This window comes from Haliaeetus leucocephalus, unplaced genomic scaffold (assembly GCF_000737465.1).
Source record: "Haliaeetus leucocephalus isolate CR32 unplaced genomic scaffold, Haliaeetus_leucocephalus-4.0 Scaffold932, whole genome shotgun sequence".
NCBI classification, from domain to species: Eukaryota; Metazoa; Chordata; class Aves; order Accipitriformes; family Accipitridae; genus Haliaeetus; species Haliaeetus leucocephalus.
This window is the reverse complement of record NW_010973368.1, coordinates 11,139,126-11,148,335: the sequence shown is the minus strand read 5'-3', so window position 1 is coordinate 11,148,335 and position 9,210 is coordinate 11,139,126. Positions and strand designations below refer to the sequence as shown.

The 9,210-nt window shown below is 38.7% G+C and overlaps 1 protein-coding gene across 2 annotated transcripts in view; it reads right to left on the bottom strand.

The window, feature by feature from the left end:
- The window catches only part of LOC104841859 (chromosome unknown open reading frame, human C14orf159), a 46,518-nt gene extending 39,095 nt beyond the window's left edge, over positions 1 to 7,423 (bottom strand). For both annotated transcript variants that reach the window (XM_010583835.1, XM_010583837.1), the window contains exon 1: positions 7,371 to 7,423. The gene's annotated coding sequence lies outside the window, so the exon portion shown is untranslated. The remainder of the gene's footprint in view (positions 1 to 7,370) is intronic.
- Between the last annotated feature and the right edge of the window lie 1,787 nt (positions 7,424 to 9,210).

Below are 9,210 nucleotides of genomic sequence, written 5' to 3'. Positions count from 1 at the left end.
AAAAAAAAAAAAAACCCCCCCCCCCCCCCCCCCCATTTACTGGGAAGTTTAAAAACTAAGCATTCTAAGTAGCTTCAGTTTGGAAAATATTACACAATATTTTCCACTCCTTTTGAAGAAGGAAACCATTGTGATCAGTACTTGGTTTCAAACTCTAGGCAAAAAAAAGTGTGTGCATATATATATAATACATATGCATTCATTCCATGGTTGATCATATAAAGCAAACTGTTCTTAATTAAAGACTGTTATTTCAAGACTGCATAAATTAAACAGAATAAAAGACAGTCCAAAATTAATATCTTACAGTTCAAAGAATAGAGTGATCTGTATGTGACTTTTCCATGGTTACTAAGTATACAAAAGAAAATATGCAAAACAAAGTGTATTAAGTGGGCATTGTTTAGGATATAATCTATGTATATTAAAAATAGCTAAGAATATTAACAGAAATGCACCACCTTCAGTGACCTTGCATTCATGAGCTCTGCTGAACTCACACATCTCAAATGTCTGTCTTAAACAGGAAAAGAGAAGATACCATGCTTCTAAGTGGCCCATTTTGTTCCCAACAGACATGTATTTTTGATGGACAACCAATTTCTGTCCTTTATAGTAATTATCAGCTTCAGTGGAAAAGTCAAAGTATTCCCAGTTTGTAGTTGTGCTTTAAGGGCTTTCATCATAGCACATTAATGAGAAATTTTGGGGGGCACCTTTTTGGTTTAGGTCTGTACATTGCTCAGCACAAAGGAGTGCCAATCTATAGCAAGAGCTCTCCAGCATTACTGCAGTGTGATGTAATCTCTTACCTGCACTGAACACTTGTCTGGTGACTAAAACCATGAGCATATGTTTTCAATTATAGATTGGAACTTCTGCTGAAAATAACCTCAATACCACCTATAAAATAAAATTTAAAATTAATTAATTAGATCTTTTTGTAATAAATCAGAATACATTTGTGGTTTCTTTGAAACAGCTTATGAATATTGTAGGTAACTTGACTGCTGGGATATTGACTGCCTGAATATGTGGACTTAACAGGTAGATGCAAGACATGCAATATAGACAAGAGATAAGCCTCTCCGAAGTAAATAGCTAAAGATTAGCAATGAACATTCTATGAGCAGGGGATAGTAAGATTATTAATAAGATGGATAGGCAGACTTTCTGTAAATGTTTTGGTTTTATTGTTATTCTAGACAAGGCTCTGTTTTAATAAGACTACATGATTTCTATATTTGTCACTTTTAAGAACCTCAACAGGAATAAAGTTTCCAAAATCAAACAGAACAACCAAATCAATAAGGCCAAAATAGATTGAACTGTAGCCCAAATCTTCAACTATGTAAGAGGATGCACTGTGAAGCTTCAACCCAGAGAGGTAAAAGCATTAAAAGGAAGAGACAAGTGATGATGTGCAGATGTGTAGCATCACTGTAACTATGACAATAACATCCTTGACTCTGTAACTAAAGACAAATGAATGTTGCTGCTACTATAGCAGAAGCAGGGAGTGGCGGGGGAGGCTGCTCTCCTGGGGTGTGTGGGTGGGGTGAGAAGGCATTTACTTCTGCAGAGAAAGAGAGGCACTGGGAAGATTAGGCAACTGTTGCCTTAGAGGAGGAATGATTACTTTTTCATGGGATATCTGAAGTCAGAAAGGGTACATAAAAGGCTACAGAAAGCATGGTCCTGGTCTGGTTTGAAACACAAGATTAAATAAGGGATTAACACTCGCTCTGTGTTTGTCAAAAGCAGGGAGAGACTTACGATTTTTGCAGAAATCTTCATCTCCTCCCTATATATCGATCAAAGGATAGCAGGCCAGAACTGCAGTGAGTTCATGTCCAATCCCAAAGGATTTATAATTCTGTTGCTTTGGTACTTGCTATCCAAAAGCAATTATTTTGTCTTATGTATAAACCAAACCAGTACCTCATGCATGTCCACTGTCTTCAATCACATAGCTTTCTAAAGAAAAATACTGCTGCACAGTGGAACAGTTCAACCAATTTATTATCTAAAGACTTAGGAAAACAATGGAAAGCTTCTCACAACAGCTCACTACCACCCAAAACCAAATGCTTTGATGGGAAGACACTGTAAGGCCACATTGCAGATATATGTTACTCAGAGAACAAGTGATTAAGTTGAAGTCATGCCCTAACTTCTCTGCATATTGTAATTCTCAGAATCTGTGGAGTTCGCCTCATTTGACTTCCCATATTGAAGATGCATCTCACTAGAGCCGTAGGAAGGCAGCACTGAGTCCAATGGGAAGCAAATCACTTACTACAGAGTTTCTGTAATGACATGGTGGATTTGGTGTAATAAAATCTGGTTGAATAGGAATGTGTTCTTTTGAAGCTGGATAGAGATGTGGTATTAGTGTAAATCTTCATTAAATCCCAGAAAATGCTGTGGGGTGAGGGGGTTGAAGTAGCTTAGAGGTAACAGAGTTATTTACAATGTCAATATTCTGCACTGCTGTAATGTTCCCCATCAATATGTTAACAAGCAGTCACAACAGAAAAGTAACTTTGAATGTGACATGTTGTAAGGAGGAGGATGCCAAACCCCACTCTTAGCCAGGCTTAAATGACAGCCAAAGGAAAATTGCTTAATGGGACATTTCTTTGCATAGAAGTCTAACACTTCAGAGGAAACGCAAATCCTGAGGAATTTACAAAAGAAGTGTAAAATGCCTTCTGACCAACTGGGGTTTTGATATCCTGTTGAAAGACTGTCACAGCAAACACTTCACATTAGAAAAGAGGTGTATTGAAACTGAGGGTTCTAACATCTAAATAACCTAGTTTTCCCCTATAAGCCCTTCATCTAAGAAAAATGAAAGAAATGAGGCTGCGCATGGATTACTGAAAGCTGAAAGAACTGCTAGTACCTAGTGCGTAACCTGTACCTACAGCAAATATTTTACTGGACATTTTGAGGTGGGGGGACTAGTGCTTCACATTCTGGGTTTGCCTATGAAATAGGTGCAGATCCAACAAAAGCATGGAGGAGATAAAACATAACAATTCTTCACTCTCTTTCTTAACTAAATCATTATGTGTCATCAGATGAAACTAGCAAATGGCAAAGTCAAAGCAAACAAATGGAGGTCTTTATTCACAGACTGCATAGTTAAACCTTAGAAGGTTCTTATAAGTTTGTCGTGACACTAAACAGCTGCTATTGGGCAGTGCTGGAGATGGGATGCTGAGCTAGACATACTCAAGTTTCTATCCTGTATCTCAATAAATCAGTGTGGGATGAACAATTTAAGAAAAACAGTAATGAAATGATAGAATTGCTGAGTACCAGTTACCGGTTAGCACTAGTCCCAAGTCATACAGTTTACAGTACCAGGGTCAATTATGCAACTTCAGTTAAAAATCCCCATTTTTTCAGATGTGTTGAAAATTTGTAATTTATTATTACAGATACTGGTTTTACTACCTGATTTTTCACAGTAGTATTTTATATCTGATGTGTGTTCCTGGAAACATGTTTATCTGCTGTTTTTATAATCAATTTTATTTTTTTTTCATTCTTTAAAACTAAGGGTAGTCTTTCAGATCTTTCGTCAAAACAATTTCCTGGTCCTTTTAAAGAAGTTTTTAGTTGTAATGCTGCTTATATTAAATGGTGTTTTATATTATACTATGTTAAGAGGTGTCTTCCAGTCACCTGATATGGTACTTGAAACTAATGAGAGTTTTCATATTTTTTCTGAGGAGCTCCAAGTTCCTTCTGAACTTCAGGAGATATACCGCCTGAGTCTGGAATACATTTCTCTCAATTTATCCATCTGTTTCAAAATTTTCTCTTCTGTTATTTCAATTCATGGGACCATCTTATCCTCTTAAATTTAAAAGAGTAGGTTCAAAATCAATAATCATACAACTTTTGTCAAGGTAAAGGGAAAAGGAAAAAATGAATTTCTGCAATATTGTTCACTTCATTAAATCTCTTTTTGCTCTATGGTAATTTAACAGATGCAATATCTTTAAATATGTCAGTAGAAAAAAAGTTGTGGAAATGAACTTCTTAGTTTTCATTTATGCTTTTCAAAAACTGCCTTTCCCCCTTCATTTCACGTGGCACTACTTTTCACTTACCTCTTTTTCAGTAGGCTCTCTTTAAGAGCTACAATGCATACCTTTAAGCTCTGACATTTAATCACTTTTTTTCTCATATTTTTGTCTCCTTCTTTGGGGGTGGAAAGCAGATGCATGGCTTCTGCAACTATCAGGATGTACTCATGGCCTCCATGCTGAGTTAAAAGTTTTAATTTCCTCATCTCTAGCTTTCAGATCATCTTCATTAGCTTCTCCTTTCTAAAGTCCATTTCTCCAAAGTTTACAGTCAATTTTCAAAATAGTGAGAATTCACATGTGAGTCTTCTGAAAAGGATTTTGAGTTTAATTACACTGCAGTCAGTATTACTCAGAGGTTTAATGATACCATTATGTAGAGCAGCCCTCTGTGTTTCTTCCAACAAATTTGAAAATAATTTCAAATTATTGTGAGTGAGGATTAGGATCCAAAAGTCAATTCTTGCTATTAACTAGAAATTCCGTCTCTGCCTAACTTAAGCATTTAAAAAAATTGAAATTAAAAAAAAAATTGAAATTGAAATAAACCCTTATTTCTGTTTTAATAGATGCTGCTTCCTTTCCCCTCTGGACAGTGTTCATTCATTTTCCTTTTCCTCATCAGAAACTGAGTAATATAACAAATATTTTTATTGTTTCTTTGTTATAGCCATGTAGATTTTTAATAATTAAACTTTTGAAAGTGTTGTCTGGAACAGTAGTTTTAACTGTACTGTAACTGAAGTAAAAATAAACAAATTAATTTTCAGTGAAGAAATGAATGCTAACTGAAACAGGACTTAAGTTTAATCAAAGATGTAACTCTAGAGTCAGTAACACATCTTCATTTTTATGCACGCTTTCAAGAAACGATCCATTTCCTGACAGAGTTGTACCACTTCCGTTAAAGAGAATTATTAGGCTTGGATGCTTAGCATAACTTCTCCTTTCATGGTAAGACATTAAGTGGTTTTAGAGAGATAAAACTGTTGGCCAGAGCAGTTTCATACAAAAATGCTTTAAACAGCAAGTTTACCTACCCAATCTACTTTTCTGATAGTTATCAAGCACAAAATGTTCAATTGCAGATTTAAAAAAAAAAAAACAAACCACAGAGAATATATGTAAACTAGAAACTAGAACTAATACTGTACTAAAATCTCACACATAAGCTGTTTCATGTCATGACTGTCTTTCACAGGGAGTCCTTCCCTAAATTCATTTTTTGGTTTCCAAAATTTGATGCTCTTTTTCCCTTGCTGTGCAAATGTTCTCCATGGAGTGATTAAGGGGAACATTTTGTATCATCTGGCTTTCCAACATTTGTACTTTGAAAATAACACCTATTTCTGTAACAATTCAATGACCATAAGAAAGTGCCAGACGCCTCCAACACCAGCTCCATAGAAACTACGTCTTTCATATGCAGCTCCTCTTCAGAAAGAAAGTAAATCAAGTACCACAAAACTGTGAAGCAGTGACACCCTGGAAGGATGTAGCTACAGCACTCATTTTCTTTCTTTCTCTCTCTCTCTCATTTCCTCTCAGAAGTCTGTACACCGAGCATTTCAATTTCACCTCAGCCCTCAAACCAGCTTGGCACACCACCACTTTTAGAACCAAAAAGGAAATGTTGTGACACTTTTTCTTAAATGAAGTTCAATAATATCTTTCCACGTGGGTATTTCCCACAACATTTTTCCCTCCTTCTCTTCACAATTAGGAATGGCAAGTAAATACACATATTTCTGAACAGTTGTGTTGTGGGTTAGAGAAGGGACATCTATCTTTAGAATTCTGTTACTCCGTGTTCCCAAACTTACAGCTCATGCTCAGCCCAAACACTGAACTGTCGGTTGATTGACCTGTCAGGTCGCTCTTATTGTAAACATGAATATGTAAATGCTACTTAAAAAAAAAATACATTTACACTATGGAGGGAGAGTGGCTCTGCATCACCCCACAGTTTTTAATCGTTTTTACATCAATTTTTTTTTTAACATCGGAGAGATAATTTATTGAATGCACATCTTACAAATAGTATTTTTTTGTTCAGTGTCATAGCACACAAATAAATGAGTATTTAAAATGCAAATAACATTTTCAGCCAGTTAAATTGCACTCAGAGCTGCACTTCTAAAAGCACAGTTTACATAGCAAGGGTGGTTTTACTTCTCCAAACTGTAAACGAATCTATTACAGACCATTCTGTACTCCCTGTGGGTCCACAGCCCATCACTTTTCTGTACTTTCACATGCCTGCTTTGGCTGCAGGCTCAAGCCAAATTTTCTCCCTCATCTGACTCTGTGACTGCCTGTGTTAGTGATTTAAATGGGATAAAGGCAGAATCTGACTGCAGGCACATGACTACCCATATTTCTGACTGCTGGCATGCTTTTGGGAATGGTTGGGCCCCTGACTAGTACTCTCCCAGGCAATGTCCTTGTACAAGCTGGGGGCTAGCACAGCTCAGTAACGGTTTGCAATCTGTATAAATCCAGTAGGCAGTATGGAAAAGGCCACCCTGCTACAAAAGAATTCAGCTGTGTGCATGCAAGCTATGCCATGCTATGTCATGCCACTTGCCCTGACTCCTAAGGAACGAGTCCTAAACAGCTTTATTTTCTGGTACGGATGTTTCCACCTATCTGTAAATCCTATCTACCCTTAAGGTTGACAGAACTGTGTCCTTTTACAAACAACCACAAAGCCACATGATACTGCTTCAAAGATAAAGGTGATAGAGGTAACGAAAACAGCCCCACTATACCTGGACCGTTCCACTGAAGGGAGGTCCACTCTTAAATCAAGCATATGACCAAGTTTAATCCTCCACTGCTCCCAAAACTTCAGTTGAAATGAAAACGTGAACATAGTCTTGTACTCATGGACTGCTGACAGGAGGTTTAGGATTTCAGTACGAGTATAGCTCTTTTGTCTGTCAGAAGGTGGGATTCTTTCCAAGCATTCAGTAGGGCTGCTTTGCTGTTTCTGGATATGACATGAGAATCCCACTACAAAAATATTTTACACTGGAGAGATTGTTATGTAAAAAAATCTTATTTTTTTTTAATGGAATGACCATGTTGCTCAGTTACTTTTTCCAAGGTGCAAGTAAATCATCAGGTCCCTCAGTAATAACAATGAACTTTCAGTTCATGCAATAGTATGTTCAAAGCCCAGTCACAACTTAAACCTAAATATACAGGGTAATGACTGTGTCTTGCTATATGCATAGTCAGCAGCTACCACAATGGATCACTAACCTTCGTTTGATGTTTTAGGGTTATCGCCTCATTCTTTAAAGCTGTTTTAGCTGAAATTTAAAGGAGAAAAGAGGTTTCAGCCTGAGACAAATAAGCAGATAAAGTCTGTCAAACTATGAACATCTGAAACCAAGACTATTAGCAACTACTGTATTCATTGCCAGCTCCACTCACACTAAGTGCTAGTAAGAAACAGAGTGGAGTCAGATTTCAGTTTCTCTCTTCTGAGGCTGCCAGGGACAGTCAGTCCAAAGTGTAGGATAGTAGAGCCACTGGATAAAATCTAGTACTAGTCTCCTCAAAATGTAACATCTGGGACAGAGATTAATCAGAACTGGTTGTTACCCCTTGTAAAGAAGAAGTAAAACTGACACTCCCCACTAGTTGTACAAAGGAGCCATTAGTTACAAAGATGCAAGAATTTAATAACGAACTTTATCAGTTTGTTTTCACTATTTTCCCTTTTGTAGTTTAATATTATGCTGACATAACATTTACTGTCTCTGCAATAGAGAGGCTTCTAAAATCAAGTGACAAAAGTTAGTGAATCAATTATCTTTCAGTTTGAAAACATCTTCTGTGATCATACTTTCTATATTTATAGTCTTGATATAATACTGTTGGAAAGGCAGTAACTGGATGGACATTTTCAGTGAAGTTATGTCTGTACCATATGCTACAGGGAGATACCTCAACAAAACACCTGCAGTGCTCTGTGGAAAACACCTTCAAAAGTTTTACCAGGAATACTATGAAACCCTTGGATAGTATTTTTAATTTCTGGGAAGAAAACCAATCCCAAAAGCGCCCTGGAAACAAGGTTTGGTATTTAAACAATTCTATAGTAGAAAGCCCTTATCAACTTTAAATAGTTCAACTCAATCTCTCTACAGGAAAAAACGTAGAAATGTGTGGACGTGTATGTGTTCATGCATTTTATATATATACACGTACAAACACACACGCGCACAAATATATAATACTGGAACATGAATAAAGGATTAACAGAAGTCATTTTATTTCATTGATGCTTGATGTACCAGAATAAGACCCTGTGTGAACACAGCTGTTGTATGTGACTTGGCACTGGAAATTAGCATCTTGTTACAGTGTCAAAGGACAGGAAGCAACAGCATTCAAAAGCAACAAGTCAGAAATAACTGTAAATAAGAAATGGCGAGAAAAGTGATTTGTGTGATCTGTCTCAAGGAAATGTGGACTGCTTTAGACGTATCAGATTGCTTCCAAAGCATAGCAGACCGAGAGGCTCAAGTGCGATGAACGGGTCTAACAGGATTCAAAACACATCTTCCTTAAAAATGAAATCAAAACCCGCTGTCAGGACAGCGTGTCCCACGCAGCTAACAGGACCAAATGAAAATGCCCCAAGCAGCGCAGTGTGAACCGGGTACACGGATGCAGCTACCCAGCGCCTTCTCCGACCCCCGCCTCGCAACACACCAAGGCAGGCGACGCCCCCTCACAAGCACGTCCAGAGCCGGCATAACCGACCCGGCTCCTCTTTGCTTTGCGACCTTTCAGCGGTCACGGAGGTTGTTTTACCTCGCAGTAAATTCAACCTCCCAAGACGACGGCTCCGCTCGCTGCCCGGCGGCCGGGCCGCGGACGCCGCCTGCTCCCCCAGCCGGGCCCGTCGGGCGCCCCGGCTAAGGGGGAAGGCCGCGTCAGGCGCGAGGCGGGGCGCCTCTCTCCCCGCTGCCCCCCCAGCGCAGCGCGGCGCCAGGCCTGCCCTCACCCGCCGCCCCGCCACCCACGGCCCCATTTCGTGGGGCCCTGGAGCCTGCGTGCCCTGAGCGCCCACCCCACGGCCGCGGCGCTG